Here is a 17,845-nt window from a genome sequence, read left to right on the forward strand (position 1 = left end):
AGGCCTGTCGGGGATTCATTCATTTTATGAACTAAACGACTAGAAAGCTTGCTGTCTTCTTTCCATGTTTTTCCTTGAGGAACTAGGCTACAAACTCTTTTTGCTGGTCTTGGCCAGCGTGCTCATCCCATGGCATTTAAGAAAAAATATGCAACCATTCGTACCTGAGGGGATACTGGAAGGTTCACCCACTTTTTCTCTCCTTTTCTCTTTTTATCCAAAGCACATGTGAGTGGACTTATTCAGGAAAAATTAGAAGTAGGAGTTGTTTTGATGGCCCCATTCTCCCATTTCAAAATCAATCTTTGCTACTTCGAATCTTCATGCAAACTGCTACTTTGCTACTTCGGATCTTCAGGTACTCTGGGTGAGTACCTGAACTACATACCTGGTGTGTAAAGAATCTGGGCCCACTAACAGAACCTAAAGGACCCTGCATTTAGGGCCCAGGAACAACTTACTATGAGGCAAGCAGAATAAAGGCTTTATTAATTGCATTATCAGATGCATAGATACATAGGTGCGTACATTCATACCTACATACACACAAAAGCACATAGGCGCTCCACAGGAGATGGGCAAGGTCATCGTCCAAACCTAAATCACAGAGAAAGGCTTCACAGAAACGTCATCAGCAACCTGCCAGTTTTTTAGTTTCCAGTCCATGGAACAAAAGGGTCAAGAGAAGAGATTACTGATCCTATCCTTTTAGATCCTATCCTATCAGGGACATTTACTTAACACCTTGGCTTTATTTTTGAAAGACAGAGTCAACTTTTAGTGTCTACTTCAGTGAGACCTAGCCCCTCAGTAAGAATAGTAGAGATAACACAAGTTAATTAAAGCAATTAGCTGGGACAGGAGACAGGGCAAAGAGAAGTTTCAGTGCAGAGGTCTGGCAAGTTAGCCATCCAGCCTGCGTGAAATGAAGAGAAGATGGGCTGATAAGAGCACAGCAAAGGTAGCAGTAATTACAGCCTGCTAGGGGTACCCCAAGGGGCATCTCCTTTGTAGCTCCATTATAACACTCATCGTACTCTATTATACTTGCTTGTTTAATTGTCTATCACTCCTACTAGACTGTGCATTCCTTCAGGGAAAAGACTCCGGCTTCTTTCTGCCCCATGTCTATGATAAGTGTAAAGGCTCTACTCCCAACTGTCAACTGGGGTGGAAAGGGCTTGAAAATACAGATCTTTAATTGAATCTGGGCCACTGAATTTTCTTAAGGCTGGTTCCTCCTGGAGAATTGAGATCATACTAACAGTGCTCTTTCTCTTTCACACAGTTTCCCCACTGCCAGTCCCGAGATCGGCACCTGTTTGTCTCTAGCACCTAGAGTAGAGCCTGGTACACACCTGTCCTCCCCTGATCCACACTATTTCTTATCACTGGAACTAGCCCCAAATTGCCAAAATCTAGCAGCCTCTGATTAAGAGCGACAAAGGCTCATGACCTGTAGAAGCTTCGACCAATTCCACAGACCCACTGAAGCACGTTCTCTGTCACCAAGACCCTTGTCAATCCTGATGAACACACTGGCATATTTCATCACTAGCCAATCTCCACCACCCTCCCTCCTCCTGAGACAGCTTCTTCTGAAGAACAGGATAAATGAGGCTTCAGTGTGTAACTCCCTCTTTCCCATGATTTCTGCCGGAAATACCAATATAGACTAACTGTCCAATTTTCCATGATCCACACTACAATTGGGGAACATTCTACCTGCCACCTGTCACTTTTTTTTCTGTCAGATTTCTCACAAGGCAAAGGAAACTGATTGTGTTTTTACATATAAAGTAAATTGATACCAGCAATAAAACACCTGACTGAGCTACGCGACTCTATAAAGGCAGCCTGTTCCGGATAACCATGTCTGCACAAGATGAAGTGGCAGTCATCTATCAGGAATGGCAGGCCCCGCTGCCTGCCTGCTCCCAACTTGGAGCTGATCTCAGTGGCCCTTGCAACGTCTACTTTCCTCTCTGTCCTACACAAATGTGGACAGAGTTGTGCAGGAGTTTCCTTGGAGCATGACTATTGGGGGGATGCCAAGCTTCGTAGAGAGTCTTGTCTGAGCTGGGCAGTAAAATGTAGTGGGCAAAGCACCCACCTTGGGCCAGGCAGACTTGGGTCAGGGACCCCCACTCTGATTCCTAACAGTAGGGTACACTTAGATAATTTACCAGTCTTCTCTAAGGGCTCCCTCAATATGAAATATAACTTTTTCAATACATACCTTTGCAGATTCTTATGGGAGTAGCCATATGGGATATAAAGCACCTGGTTTGCTATTGGCTACCTATAAATATTGACAGCAGTCAGTAGTAGCAGGACATAAGCGGTCATTTGTGTCAACCTCCACTAAAAAGGTACATCTATATTATTATTGTTGTTGCTGTTATTTTTAATAATTTTAGTAGGTTATTTGGGAGTAAAAAAGGTTGTTTAGAATTCTATAAGCAGGACTAGAATGGAAGGGCAATATCCACTTGGAGGAATAAAATAAAACTGACTCATCACTCAACTATTATTCAAGCCACCTTCCTCCTGTGTTAGCTAGGCCCCCTACATTAGTTCATTCTAATTACCTTACCTACAAAAGAAAATAAGGAATATGGAAACTTCGACAGTTGTACCAGACTTCACCTAGAACATTGCTGAAAACCTAGATCACTAAAGATTCAACAGAGCCCCAGCAACTAAGGTTTTCTGTCACTTCCTAAGTAACCAGGTCCTTTGACTCCAATACTGGGCTGTTAGCAACTCAACGCTCTTTTTCTTCTGCTCCTGCTATCCTATTTGACACTATGTCCCCTTCCTGGTTTTCTCAAGGTTTCCACTTACATGCAGCTTCTACTTATTCATGGCTCCTTGTTTATGACTTCTACTGATTCATAAAGCCTGTTTATGTCTCATTATGTCCTCTTTTTGTTCTCTGCTTCCCATGACAACTGCTGACTCTCCATCTCATAATCAACTCCTCCGTGGAGAAGATCTCCACAGTTCAGTTTATCATTGTCAAAGATAATCACCATCACCCAAGCAGGGAACAGCTCTTACACCAGGCTGCCACAGTTCAGATACCTACTCCTTGGTCATTCAATTATGGCCAGGACCTCAGATTCAAAATTCTACCTCTGTATGGGACCACCCCCCTCCCAAAGGCTGCTTCCATCTGCAGCAGGCTGTGTGCTTGGCAGGCAGTCCGCACAACATATTCCTCTCCAAAACACCTCTTTCCTCAGGCATTTTCATTCCAGAAAGAGCCTGTTACATGAAATGCAGAATTGATTACTGCACCAGAGGTGGTACTTACTACACAGGACTGTCCTTTTCAGAAATTTCAGAGTAATCAGAACAACAAAGCACCACATCTAAACCATATCCTTTGGAACAGAAAGTTTTTGAATCATGGAAGACTTCATATTTATTGGCAAATGCAACCAAGTTAATTCAAAATCCATTTTCGGACTTTGGATGGAATGCTTACAATAATGGGTTGGCCACAAAGTTTGCTTAGTTCTTTTCTATAAAATAAAAGACAAAATTTTCATTTTTACCAATAACTTTATTGATTTGGATATTTTGAGTATGGCAGCTATCTCCCCCATAGTATAGCACTGATTGCTCAGTTAATGTCTTGATTTTATCACTATCACCTTCAACTGGTCTACCCGACCATAGAACATCATCCAGTGAGAAATCTCCAGCACAGAACTTCATAAACCACTTTAGATACATTCAGTCTATCATAACACCTTCACCACACACTGCACAAATCTTTTATTGTCTTTCAGTTACCTTTTATCTTTCTGAAATAATAAATTATAAAACACCAAAAATGTTGCATATATTCTTCCATCTTCAATATCAAAATGGCTACACAAAAATTCACCAATTTTGATAAGGCTTTTTAAATAGCCTACTAGCACAACTAGTGCTAGTAGTGCCATCTTATGAAAAAAAAAAGAACGAACTTCTTGGCCAACGCAATATCATCAGGATAACAAAAATTTTGAAGACACCCCCTGAAACAACAGCCATATCATATAAGCAGGGTACAATATCTAACGTACTCTGATTCTTTTTTAAAATTCATTTCATTGTTGTTCAAGTACAGTTTTCTGTCTTTTACTCCCATCCCAGCCCACCCCCCCAGTTCTCCTCACCTCCCTCCCATTTCCACCCCGCTTAGATTTTGTCCATGTGTCCTTTATACTAGTTCCTGTAAATCCTTCCCCTTTTCCCCTGAAATTCCCTCCCCTCTCCCCTCTGTCACTGTCAGCCTGTTCTCTATTTCAGTGTGTCTGGTTATATTTTGCTTGCTTGTCTGTTTTGTTGATTAGCTTCCTATTAAAGGTGGGATCATATGGTATTTGTCTTTCAACACCTGGCCTATTTCACTCAGCATAATCCTTCCCAGTTCCATCCATGCTGTTGCAAAGGGTAGGAGCTCCTTCTTTCTTTCTGCTGCATAGAATTTCATTGTGTATATGTACCATAATTTTTTGATCCATTCATTTACTGACGGGCACCTAGGTTGCTTCCAACTCTTGGCTATTGTAAATTGTTGCTGCTATGAACAGTGGGGTGCATAGGTTCTTTTGAATTGGTGTTTTAGGGTTCTTAGAATATAATTTTAGCAGTGGAATTGCTGGGTCAAAAGGCAGATCCATTTTTAGTTTTCTTTAAAAATTCCATACTGTTTTGCATAGTGGTTGTACCAGTCTGCAATCCCACCAACAATGAATTAGGGTCTCTTTTTCTCCACAACCTCTCCAACACTTGTTGTTTGCTGCTGTGTTTATGATGGCCATTCTGACTGGTGTAAAGTGGTATCTCATTGTGGTTTTAATCTGCATCTCTCTGATAGCTAGCAATATTGAGCATCTCTTCATATGTCTCTGGATCTTCTGTATGTCCTCCTTGGAGAAGTGTCTGTTCAAGTCCTTTGCCCACTTTTTAATTGGGTTGCTTATCTTCTTAGAGTGGAATCGTGTAAGTTCTTTGTATATTTTGGAGATTAAACCCTTGTCTGAGGTATCATTGGCAAATATGTTTTCCCATACAGTTGGTTGTCTTTTTATCTTAATACTGTTTCTTTAGCTGTGCAGAAGCTTTTAATTTTGATGAGATTCTATTTGTTTATTCTTTCCTTTATGTCCCTTGCTCTAGGGGACATATTGGTAAAAATGTTGCTGTGTGAAATATCTGAGATTTTCCTACACAACACTGAAGAAAGAAATCAAGGAGGACACAAACGAATGGAAACATATACCATGTTCATGGATTGGAAGAATTAACATCATCAAAATGTCCATACTACCCCAAACAATTTACAGATTCAATGCAATACCTATTAAAGTACCAATGACATACTTCACAGACATAGAACAAACACTTCAAAAATTTATATGGAATTATAAATGACCCTGAATAGCAGCTGCAACTTTGAGAAAGAAGAACAAAGTAGGAAGATCACAATACCTGATACCAAACTGTATTACAAGGCCACTGTAATCAAAACAGACTGATACTGGCATAAAAACAGGCATGTAGACCAATGGAACAGAACTGAGAGCCCAGAAATAAAACCAAGTCTCTACAGTCAATTAATATTTGACAAAGGGGGCAGCAACATAAAATGGAGTAAAAATAGCCTCTTCAGCAAATGGTGTTGGGAGAACTGGACAGCTACGTGCAAAAAAATAAAACTCAACCACCAATTTACACCATACGTCAAAATAAATTCAAGGTGGATAAAAGACTTAAATATAAGCCATGACACCATTAAAGTCCTAGAGGAGAACACTGGCAGGAAAATAACTTACTCTGATTCTTGATTCTGTGTTTGGTAACTCCTCCACCCAATGAGCACTTACAGATCATATACTAACAAAAAGCAACTGCTTGCTCATTGTTTTAATACCTATGGATGATGAGGGACAGTCTCAAAATAGATATGGTGAATGCCAGGTGGTGAGCCATGTAAAAATTGGTAAAACAATTCTCTTTCTTGCCTGAAATTCATACCTCTAATTGTGATGTTCCACTGTTTTATTTCTTGGCAACACATCCTTAACTCATTCCCTTGCAGCATTAGAGACTAACAATTCAATAAAGCCAACTCTCTTTGCTTGTAATCTGGATGAATTTCTGTTTCATTCTGTTGAAAAAGAGAATTCAGGAGGCGGGGGGGGGGGGGGAGGTGGAAACTTGGCCAAACCAGAAACTTTGTTTTATTGTTTGGGAGCATCATGCTGTAGTTTATGGCAGTTTAAGGAAATTTGCATGACTTTATTAAATGATGAAAAGCAAAGTAACATTGTTTATGAATGATCATGAGGTCAGAGGACTCAAGAGTGGTGTACAACAGCAGGCACAATCGTGCCTGTGACACGTTGCTGAGGGCAGTTATCCAGCTGTCATTCCTGCAATAGCATGAATTCAACAGTTTGATGTCTCATACCAGCTGGACTGACCATATCTGAGCAGCCCCAGTGTGGTGGTTTTATAATGTAGAATTTGTTGAATGAAGGTGGTGAAGAGGCTTAGTAGGTACCTCCATGATTCTCCAGGCAACAAAATCTGTTTGCTACAAGAATACTTTGAAATGATCTATGTAAGGGGCTGTCTCTCCAGTTAGAAGCAGAGGGCCCTTCCTCTCTCTACCTTAGCACCTAGAACAGCGTAAATAGTCAATGCAAGCTTGGTGAATTAAATCCACCAAGACATCCAACTCAGACATCTCTTTCAAGGACTGCTGATGGCACTTTGAAACAAGAGAGGAGTATTAGCTAAGGATGACTTACTGGGATGAGAATGTATAGTTTCTTAGCATTCATGTGTGCAAGATGCCATGTATGTTGTATGTCACGTATGTACGTATATCATGTGTGTGTTCATAATGCATACATATCTCAGAAAGACTACACAGACTATTACCACAATGATTAAGAGTCATTTCAGAATCAGCCCACACTGCCTCTCTGTGCATTCACTGCTGATCTTCTTCTTATTAAAGAGTGGTTTGTACCAGAATTGCCCCAAAATTCCCTTCCTCAGCATTGCTAGGATTGTCCAACCCTCAACCAAGTTCTCCCTGCAAGATGATACTTTTCAACTTAACTTGTTACCTCAAGAAAAGGCACCTGGGGCTGTGTCTTCACCAGTTTCTCAGCGCTGGGAGGTTGTATAACATCTTGGAGGGAACAGAGCCTTGGAAGACATCAGTCAAGGACCTGGGTCCAACATGTCTCTCATCACAGAACTTCTTTAAGTCCCAATTACTTCTTCTCTAAAACAAGCACAATAATAGTGGTTATCTAGTAGGGGTATTGTGCAGATTAAATTAGATAATGTATATAAAGTACTTAATACAGTTTGGGCATGTAATAAATTCTTTAAAAGCAGTAGCCACTTTTACAAACCATTTTTCACATCATTTTCCTGTCTGAACATTCTGCGTTATGTACCATGGTGCTGCATCTGTTTTTACTCTCTTTTCTGATAGGCCAAAGTGAGCAATGAAGCCAGCTTTTTAACCAGCATGTGAAGTAAAAACAGAGCCTCTCCCAGTCACCGGCCACCTGATGTTTCTTCTCCAGTATTATTAAACAAAGCCCCATTTCTAATTGTGTGACTATTTCAGACTTTGCATGGTATGGGCCACATTTTCACAGTCTTAGCAAATAGGATTATTAATCATCATATAATCACTTAATTTACAGATGAGAAGAAGTCTTGAACTCTGTGTGAATCTTAGGGAGAGTGACTCAAAGTCCCTCTTTGAGTCAAAAACTAAACCCTAAATCCCAAGGACAGGTATCCTCCAATATTTCCTTTGCAGACATTAAACAAGTGCCTTTTCTGCATAAAGTGCTGTGTTGGGTCTTTCCCTGGTGCCCCAGGTTGAGTCAGCCGCCCTTCCTGTGTCCACAGAAACCAGCGTATGTCTAAACTAGCCTATCCCACATGCTGTATCAACACTGCCTGTGTACTTGTCCAACAGTCTCTTTATCTAATACCAACTCTTATAACCAGCTGCTCCTAATTGGCTCTCTGAATCAAGCATTCGCCTCTATAGCCTGCTGACTGAGGACCACTGAATCCAATGGCTTAAGACTGCGCTAGGCTGCTCAAAACCTGCTGACCCATTTTTTGCTTCCAAAGCTAGGTTGTGAATTTGCCAGCAGTGTTTGTTCCCCAATCCTAGTTGATATTGTAATCATGTCATTTAATTAACTATGATATAAACCCATTAAATATGAGTGTGTAAAGAGATCTGTTGTACCAATAACACTAAATGGAAGCTGAGTAATTCTTTTTAAATGCAATTCAATTAGCAATGAGAGAAAAGGTTTCAAAAAATGGGAGGCAAAACTTTAAAAAGTTTTGAAGATTTTGTGTTTGATTTGATGTCAAATACTTAAAAGAAATGAATCTGGACATTGTCAGCAATGCAGTACGGGCAGGGTTCATGTAAGGAAAGAGGACCAGGGCCTCCTATCAGCAGACTCAAGGTCAAAGAAAAAAATGTGACTCTACATTAAAATAGTGATGAGTAAATATTCTCTGGACTGTTAGAAGTTAAAATAAAATGTTTAAAGTACACATACATCATTTTAATGGGACTTCAAGCAGTTTTTTCAATTAACCAAACAGTAACTAACACGAATCACGTGGTCTCTCATTGCCTTGGCTGTGCAATGTGTCCCAAGACTAACACAGTTGAAACATGGAAGACCACTAGTGAAAGCTGGAATGCAGGCAGGAAGGCAGGAAGCATTGATTGACAGGGAGGCTTTGAATGATGTAAGTGAAAATTCAGTTCTTAGGCTGACAGAGTGCCAGGTCAGGAAGATACAACATCTTAAACGTACATCACAAGGTGAGAAAAGAGTTTAGTTTGTCCCCTACCCTCCCCCATAAAAAAAAAACTTTCAAACAAAAAGTTTCTTTCTCTTACTAGTAGTAGATCCATTACCTAAACCAAGCTCCCAAGAAATGTAGTATCTCTCAGTCTACTGCTTCTCTGCATTTGATGCTCTTCCTCCAAAGTTTTGCAAATTAATCTACTGAGTATGCAGGAAGAGTTGGGTTTCACACATCTCCACAACCAGCAGCAGCTGAGAGCACAGTCTAAAACTAGTAGCAAGACGTAATTCTGACTTGACAACCTCCAGCTCCAGATGTGTCTAAGGTTAGGAAGTTTCTACGTTATGCGTAATTGTCAGGAAGACTATTCTATAAGAGAATAGGAAACCAAGGAAAAATAACACTAAGCCTTACCAAGCTCTGTGCTGGTCCTTTAATTATTTAATCCTACAATGATTCTGTGAGGAGGTATTATTACGTTACCTTCATTTTACAGAGGAAAAAGCAGACTCATGGAAGCCAAGCCGTGTGCTCGGGATCACAGCAAGTGAAGGGAAGGAATTCCCACTGCCCTTCCCCAGCCCCACCTTGCTCTCCAGCATTATTTCTGGGATACTTGTGCTATTTGGAATTGGTTTGCAGTAAGTGCTGAACCCATGGGAAAGTCTAAAGATTTAAAGTTTCTTCTAGTCATAACTGAGGGCAAAATCCTACAGAAAGAGTCTATTGAGTACACCCAGTGTCTCCAGTCTCATCACAATGCAAGCCGCATAGCCGTCTGGCACTCCAAATTACTCAAGGCGCAGAGGAGCACTTGAGTACACTGGAGGGTCCTTGTATACATTTGGGTTATTAGGTCTCGGATTCTTCTAACCACTCATTGACCGAAGTGCAATTCCTCTCACAGTCTCACAGAAACTTCTGCTCACATATCTTTTTCTTTTTTGTCTGCATGAAAACTGTTTCCCAGGGTAAGAGTTCCACCTGGAGGATGATAGAGAATCTGGACCACCCTGCACAAAACTGTGAAAGAAATGAACTGTTAAAGTCTGAATGCAGAACAAATGCTCAAGAAATCATGTTAACTAGGAACATTATGACCTGGTCATATTTAATCCTTAATAAGAACTCAGAGAGATAGTATTATTCTTCCCATTTTGTTAATAAGGTAACGGAGGTTCTAAAGTCAATAATTTTCTGAATTCACTCAGCTATTAAGTAATGAAGAGGGAATTAAAACGCATGTGTCCGTGAACAAATTTTGGACCCTTAGGAGTATTACCTACTGAATCACTAAGTAATATAAACAGTAAAAGATTTACTAATGGGCTCAGAAGTCAAAACATTACCCTTTGCCCCTAATCCCAATCCAGAGACTAACTTCATAGTCTGAACACTTCCTCTGTACCCCTTGAACTACAATGCTCACTAGGGACCATTAAATTCCTGTCACAAGCAAGCAGACTTAAGCCCATTCACACTCAAGTGTAAGTAAAGATTAATCAATAAGGCTTAAGCTTTATTTATTCAGATTGATTATTTAAGTATAACAAATAAAACTTAAGCAAAAATTTATTTTTACCATGCAATTAATTATTCACATCTCAATTAAGATAAATAAGGCTTAATATACCAACCTTTGACAGAAAACCCCAGTCAGGTCTGGACTGCTCTGGGTTCCCCTTCCTCCGCTCTGCCCAGGGACTGGGTACTCTTTTCCACTCCTATAGGCTGCAACCACCCATCCCATTCCTCAGGAATCTCCTCCCCAAAATCCATCTCCGAAATGTGCATGATCTCCATGGCACACCAATTCTTACAAGTTTTGAGATAAATTCACAGACCCTTGGTGTTTTAAGGGTTTCCTTTGGGAGTGCATGGGTAAGTAAACAGAAGATAACATGGGGACATATGCAGTTCTCATTCTCCAATATAGCAACAACAGTGTCTCCGGGCCCACCTACTCTTATTCAAATGTGGCTTTGGCATTCTTTTTATTGAGTGGCAAGGTCTGTGTCCGCTTCTTTGAACCTGAGTGGCTCTTTGTGACTGACAATAGAACACAGTGAAATGGTCCTATGTGACCTTCCACCAAACATGTGCCATAACCTTCCTCCTTGCTTTCCTAGGGCAGTTGCTTTTAGAATTCAGACACCCTGCTGTGAATAATACTAAACTAGCCCATGGGGGAAACCAGACTGAAGAAGCCACAGGTGGCTAGACTGGTGTTCTGTTCTCCACACTTTCCCAGTGCTTCATTGAACTGCTACACCAGTTAGTTGACAGGATAATAGTACTTTCTTTCTTATCTCCCAACAGGCCTGAGCTTATTAAAAGTAATCAGATCTATACCCCAGCTCAATAACTGATACACAGTAGCACTATAAAAATGTTTTTTAATTCAATAACTAAGTGAAATATGAATTCTTAGTTGTTAGTTAAGAAAGGTCATCTGAAAAAAGTGATATTTGAGCTGGATTTAGAAAAATAGGTTAAGCTGGAACATTCCAAGCAGGGAAGGGGGCAGCAAAACATGGAGGGAAGTAGGAGCACAGATGATAAGAGAAGAAACAGCAGGGGAAGTGTTTGGTAAGGGAGGGTGTGGTGAGTTAAATGAGAGGCTTAAAAATTTTGACTTTCTTTGGTGACTATTGGGAGATACTGAAAAGGTCTAAGGAAAGGAATATTGGTATCATGTTTTTCTTAAGCCACACTCTCAAAATTATATATCCCTTGTTCACAATGCAAGTGTTAATCTAACCATGCCTTACGTAAATGTTTGCACATGTTTTCAAACCTAATAGTCAATGGTGTTAGGATTCCTGGCCAAACTCATGTCTCCAGATACCACAAATGCTAATTCCTTGATCTTCTCTGAGAAGTGAGTTCTTGCATCCCTTCTCTGGGATGTAAGTTCTCCAAGTCTCACTGCAAGGAGCTCCAGACAGAATAACCAGGCAGGACTCTTGTATCTTCCTCAACAAAACTAATGTGATAAAATTATTATTACCCAGAAAGAAACAACATAATTAATAATTCCAAGAACCCATCAGAAAGTGCTTTGCAAAGAATCCTTTCCAAATAGCCTGAAGCTGATATGTCTTTGACAAGTGCACACTGGGACAAGCTTTCCTTACTTATGGCCCTAAAGGAAAACTTGGTGTAACTTTTCACGTGATTTGTAAATGACACCCCAGAATAGTCACCATAAACACATTCCTCTATTAGGGAAAGCAATGTGTATTCATCACACACACACTGAGTATCTCCTATGTGCTAGCCATTTCATACACACTGCTTCCTTTAATCCTGTCTTAGTGTTCATGAGACATGGATCCAGTACTTAGGCCAAGGTCACACAGTAAAAGCTGTTTTCAAACACTGGCTGGCTCCAACTTTTCATTCCGCCATTACCCAATTTTGTCTCCCTATAATGGACAGGAGCAGAGATTGGTATGAGGAGTACAGAAGTAAGATGTCATCCCTACTTTGAAGGGCCTCACAAACTATGTGGAAGATGATAGCTAAACAAAGAAGAAATAATAAGGGCTAAATAGAAATACCAGTGAAATATAGTATAAGAATTAAAGAGTAATTACTTCTAGTCAAAAGGATCTGGAAGGCCTTACAAAGAAGAAAAATGCAAATGAATTTCCATAGTGAACAAGATTTTGATTGATGGTGGACTACAGAAGACCACTAAGCAACAACCATTGCTGAAATTATGAGCCAAGAATGGGCTGTCAGAAGACCTGAATCCAACAGAAACCTCAGGATCAGTTATAAATATTGTAGTTGTCAAATAAATATCTAAAGAAACATTTATTTGTGTATAAAATGCAAAACAATATATTGAAAGTAAATCTGAAATAAAGAGACCATTAGTCACAAATCAAAACTGCAAGCTATCACCTCATACCTGCCATGATGGCTATTATCAAAAAGGCAAGAGATAACAAGTGTTGGGGAGGATGTGTAGAAAAGGGAACCCTCGTGCACTGTTTGTGGGAGTGTAAATTGGTGCTGCCACTATGCAAAAACATATGAAATTTCCTCAAAAAATTAAAAATAGAACTACTATATGATCCAGCCATTCCACTTCTGGGTACTTATCCAAAGAAAACAAAAACACTAATTTGAAAAGACATATATACCCCTATGTTTACTGAAGCATTATTTATAATAGTGAAGACATGGGAACAACCTGTCTACCAATAAAGAAAATTTGGTGCTACACCCTGTACCAAAAGACGCAGGAGGTGTCTCACCCACCTGTGCATTAAGTAATAGGCAGACAGACCTCAGTCCCAGCTTTGACCCTGATGTGACCTGTGAACCACCTCTAGCCCCTCTCCAGTAAAGTCCAGGAACCCCTAGAGAACACCGCCTGAGACCCATGGATGAGAGAGCATCTGTGGAAGTCCAGATTTCCATAAAAGAAGATTCACCACTAAGTTGGGGTAAAAGCAAACAAAAAGAGTTTAGCTGCGTTGGAGTGGGCTGCATAGCTTAGGACCAAGAGAGAGCTTCGCAGCCACTGTTGTAGGGAAAAGAGAGAGCATCTGAGTGAGCAGCCAGCATCCCCAACTGGGCTGACACTGTTAAAGAGATTCATGTCTCTTTCAATCCATCCAGAGTACTAAACCAGGTGCTCCATGATTAGGGGAAGCAGTGAGAGGAATCAGGGGAAGTGCATAAGATTTAATGTTCCCAGAGGACATTAAGGGGACTCAGCTTATACTGTCTGAGGAAATCCACCAAGTAGCCTGCCCACAAACTGCTGAGAAAGCCCCACCTGACCCACACATTCCAGGCACTCCACGTACCATATCTACACATAAACCCATCTGCTACCAGCCACCTGTGCCTTCCTGAATGTGGCAGCTAAGGAGCCCTGGAAGACTAGTGAGCATGGAGGAAGCATGCCTAAATCTGTGAGCCAAAGAGAGACCACAAACTTGCAGCACCACCTTTGGGAAAACAAAAGACTGTCAGGACTCCCAAGTGCCTAGTGTGTTGCAGGATCCAGGGAAGCTTTAAAAATTCTGCCACAAGAGGGTGCAAAAAGCCTGGAGCAGGTATGTCTATAGAAGGCCAGACAAAGCCTCAGAACCTAGCAGGGCAGTCAAGATGAAGGAGCAGGTAAATGCTGTCTATACTAACCTCCTCCAAAGACCATATCAAAATTGCAACTAAATTATAGAACCACCGTCATTAACAACCTCCTGAAGTCTAGCTGAACAGAAGTCTTATAACTAAGCACATAAAGAAGAAGCCACCTTGGGACTGGCAGAAGGGGTGGAGATGCTGAATGGGCTGGTCTCACATCCACACGTGGCAGTTAAAAACCAGGAGGGATATCTCTGCTGCAGAAATTCCCGCTGAAGAGAGAGGGCTCCCAATCCCCAGCCAGGTTCTGCAGCCCAGGATTCCAGGGCCAGGAAGAGAAGTCCCAAAATTCTGGCTGTGAAAACTAGCAGGGATCATGGCTGAGTGACAGCTCAGGGCATCTGAAGTACAAGCTGTTCTTCTTAAAGGGCCCACACACATAGACTTAATGATGGACTCACTTGCTCTGAGCTCCTGCACTGAGGCAGCAGCTCAGAAGGTATCAGAGACATATGGGGAAAAACTGAATTGTCTGATTTCAGGGCAAGGACTAGAGATGCAGCTTTCTACCAGACACAAATGCTGGCAGAAGCCACTGTTTCTTTGCTGATCCCTCCCTTCCACAGGTGGAAAACATATCTGAGTCTCCATAAAACTAGCTAACACTGTTCACCCCACATCAGTAATTCCTTGAGACTCCACTCCACCCAACTTGCAGACCCAACCAATCCACTTGCAGTGGCTTTTCCATGCATATGGCATGTTATGGCTCATGCTGCAGACTTTTCTAAAATCTTTTGAAGGTTCACCAAATTCCCAACAAGCAGTATCTGGCTTTAGTGTGCCCCATACTTCTTTCTAAGCAGTTACCTGTCTGGCACTAGTGGCAGCTAGCCTACATTTTCAGCTTACCCTCCCCCAGGCACCTCTAAGCCCAGCACAAGTAGCAACCATCTGCAGATCACTTTGTAGCTCATACCAAATGTCTCTGGGCAGGGCACAGGCAGCATCTGACCTCGGCTTGCACCAGAGGCCCTGCCAAGAGGCCCCAGAACCAACACCCCAGCGGCCTGCTTTGGACCACACTACAGCACCAGCCACAAATGACATAACCAACGGGAAGACTCAACAGATGCATGAGATGTTGAAAGTGATAAAAAGCAAGGGCTTACAACCAAGATGACTCTACTCAGCAAAGCTATCAGTTAGAATCATAGGACAGATAAAGAGCTTCCCAGACAAGGAAAAGCTAAAGGAGTTTGTCACCACCAAATAAGTATTATCAGAAATATTACAAGAACTTTTTTAAGAAGAAGAAGAAAATATCAAAATTATAAGTCATAAAATGGCAATAAATATGTATCTATCAACAATTACTTTAAATGTAAATGGTGGCTGACCTTTGCATGCTGTCTACAAGAGACTCACTTTAGATCAAAAGACACACACAGACTGATAGTAAAGGGATAGAAAAAGGTATTTTATGAAAATGGAAACAAACAAACAAACAAAAGCTTATATAGTGATACTTTTACCAGACAAAATAGACTCTGAAAGAAAAGTTAAAACAGACAAAGAAGGACCAAGCAATTCCGGATCTGGGCATTAACTGAAAGAAATTCAAAGCACTAATTCAAAAAGGCATGTGCAACATAAGTTCATTGCAGCATTATTTATAATAGCCAAGCTATTAAAGCACCCTAAGTGTTCAGCAGTAGAAGAATAGATAAAGATGAAATGGTTCCCACATTTCAGCCATGAAAAGAGAATGAAAGCTTGCCATCTGCAACAACATGGAAGGGCCTTGAGAGTATTGTGCTGAGTGAAATGTCTGGAAGAGAAAGACATATGTCACATGATGTCACTTATACGTAGAATCTAAAAAAAAAAACAAAGGAACCAACAAAACAGAAGCAAACTCAGATACAGAGAACATTTTGATGATGGTCAGATGGAGATAGGATGCAGGTTGGGGGGGGCAGGTGACAAGGGGGAAGGAATTAAAGAGCACAGATTGGGAGTGACAAAATAGTCACAGGCATGTAAAGTACAGCAAAGGCAATATATCGATAACATTGTTATAACTACATATGGTTTCAGATGGGAACTGGACTTATCAGTGTGATCACTTCGTAAGTTATATAAATGTCTCATCACTATGTAGCACACCTGAAACTAATACTGTATATACACTGTAATTGAAAATAAAAAAAATATTTAAGTAACAGAAAAAATGAAATTGGTTAAAAAGAAAGAATCTAGCAAAACAGATAACAGCTATTTCAGCCAGAAGTCAGTACACAGGGAGAGGGGCCTACTATGTTAAACGTGAAGACAGCAACATGAAAAGTCAAGGAAACAGGACACCGCCAAAGGACTGAGTTCATCTAGCAACCAAACCCACAGATGAGAAACTCACAGTTCACCTGAGAAAGATTCAAAATATTCAAACTCTTTTGAGGTTTTTTTAAGCAAACTCAAAGAGCTACCAAAAAAAACCCACAGAAAGACAACTCAGGTATCACATATATGCAGGGTGGGGCAAAAGTCAGTTTATAGATGTGGGCACAAGCTTCCACTTACAAGATGAAAAAGTTCTGGGAATCTAATGTTCAATATGGTGATTACATTTAGTAACACTGCACACATGCTTCAAAGTTGCTCAGAGAAACGTGCAATATGCTCATCACAGAGGAGGAATGGTGTGACGTGATGGAAGTGCTAGCTAACGTGACGGTGGCCATCATTTTCAATATAGAAGTGTGTCAGATCAATACATTGTACGTGTTAAACTTATACAATGTTATATGTCAATTATATCTCCATAGAATGGGAAAAAGAGAAACAGCTAAGTAGACTTACAGAAAAACCACTAACAGACATAACCAGCATTTCATGGCAGTGCAAGCAAGTAGCCAGTCAACAACTGAAGAGACAATGAACCTTAGAATTAGCAAAATGTAACTTTAACCTAGAAATTTATATAATATCACACTGTTTAAATTGGCTGAAATTATAAAATCCGCAGCCAGTGTGATCCAAGCCTTGCTGAAGAAATAGAACAAAGAAACTTTTTATTCTGTGCTGGCTCTCCATCTTAGAATCAGCCACCATTATTGCTCTGTGCCCTTTCAGCCCCATCTCTCTCCAGGACAACAGCAAGAACAGAGGGCGTGCTGGGGCTTTATACTGGAGAGCTGGATGTCAGTAACATGTTCGGAAATAACATAATAAGAAAAACAAAACTGTGGAACTCTAGTTTAAACAGGAAGCCTATACTTGAGGGCAGTGGTGCTCAAACTTTATAATGTACCACAGTCACCTGGAGAAGTCCACAGACTACTTGGCTGTACCCTCACAATTTCTGATACAAGAGTCTGTGATGGGGCCCAAGAATGAGCATTTCTAACAAGCTCCCAGGTGCTGCTGATGCTGGTGGTCCCATGAACACACTTTGAGAACTCTTGCTCTAAAGAATAAACTTTGATGCATTATACTCTGAGAAGAAAGGAATGATGTAGCAGAACTTGATTGGACATTCATTTGGGGCTCACTATAAGTTAAGCTTTTAAATAAATTACTTTAATTATCACAGCAAATCCATAAAGCAGGTGTTATTAACCTCATTCCACAGATAAGGAAACTAAGGGACTTGAAGTTTAGGTAATTTGTCTAGTATCCCACAGGTAACACAAGACAAGGGCAGATTAAAATATAGGTCTATATGACTGAATTCTAATACTCTTTGCCCCATACTCCATGATTCCCAATGAGACAAAACACTCTCTACTATTGATGTTATTGCATAAGATGTGAGCACAACAGTTGCCTGATGTGGGCAAATACATAGTAGGTA

Source organism: Artibeus jamaicensis, unplaced genomic scaffold, assembly GCF_021234435.1.
Source record: "Artibeus jamaicensis isolate MK-2021 breed Jamaican fruit bat unplaced genomic scaffold, CSHL_Jam_final contig_64, whole genome shotgun sequence".
Taxonomy (NCBI): domain Eukaryota; kingdom Metazoa; phylum Chordata; class Mammalia; order Chiroptera; family Phyllostomidae; genus Artibeus; species Artibeus jamaicensis.